This window comes from Wasmannia auropunctata, unplaced genomic scaffold (genome assembly GCF_000956235.1).
Source record: "Wasmannia auropunctata unplaced genomic scaffold, wasmannia.A_1.0 LD336101.1, whole genome shotgun sequence".
Classification (NCBI taxonomy): Eukaryota; Metazoa; Arthropoda; class Insecta; order Hymenoptera; family Formicidae; genus Wasmannia; species Wasmannia auropunctata.
Window position 1 is genome coordinate 6,337,462 of NW_012026789.1, and position 1,316 is coordinate 6,338,777.

Below are 1,316 nucleotides of genomic sequence, written 5' to 3' on the forward strand. Positions count from 1 at the left end.
GTGCGAAAGTCAAAGTGATTGCTAGAATATCAAAACGTTGTATAGCAATGTTTATCAGTTTTAACATTCCAATAAATTATTTTAATGGTTCAACAAAAAACTATTTTCAGATCTGTTTTTAGTAAAATTTTTAGACCTTTTAACAAAATCGTTCTTTCCGTGTAGCGACATTAAAACTGTTAGACTCAAAAAACATTAATTGTCATTGATATTAAGGTAAACATATCACTGGAGGGCTGGGCATATTTCAAATACTTGTATTTGAAATACACTTTGTATTTTGTATTTTGTATTTCAAATACAATTTCAATCTATTTTGTATTTGAAATACTAAATAAATTATTGATAATTCTTGACAATTAATAATAACTAATTTTAATCGTATGACAATTAGCGATACTAATTATTTTCGTCAAATTTCAAGCAATATCAAGATAATCAGAGTCAAATTTCATAATCTCACATTAGTAAATAGATTTCTCGTGCGGTTGTTACAGGACAATAGGACCGTTAAAGAATGTAAGAGAGTAAAACAACTTTTCTTTCTCTCTCTAAAAGTGGAGAGAGAGAACTGTTGGAGGGGGGAGTTTAACATTATATATTATTGTAATTGAAATTGTAATTAAATTAAATAGTATTTTGTATTTCAAATAAAAGCTTAAAAATACTTTGTATTTTGTATTTCAAATCGAAAGATTGAAAGTATTTTATATTTTATAATTCAAATACTATGAATATAATTGATGAATATAATAATTATTGACTTTTGAATAAAGCAAATTTCATATACTCGTAAATCAATTAGTGCGTACCAATAACCACGCTGATTCCCATTTGCTTTATTTACTTATGTATTTTTAATTTGGGGAATTTGTTAGGTTTTTCTTGTTTCAAATACTAAGATTTCCAGTATTTTGTATTCTGTATTTTAAATACTTTAATGATGTATTTTGCCCAGCCCTACGTACCAGTGACTGAACATGTATCTGTATCGGAACACGTACACAAAATTTATTAATCTCAAATGTTTTTTTATTATAATATCAAAATTTAATTGTAAAAATATTTAAATATTATAATTAAATTATAATATTATGAAAAAAAGGATTTAAAAATAAGTTTTTATGTACGTGTTTCGATTGTAGATACATGTTCAGTCACTGGTACGTTTACCTTATAGTTAACAAAAATGTAGAAAACAAATATAGACGACAAAATTTGAATAACTATCATTTTTACTACTTGATTTGTATCCGATATAATTAATGTTCGACAATGCGTCTGACAATGTCGACTACTTTGTGCTGTTACATTTT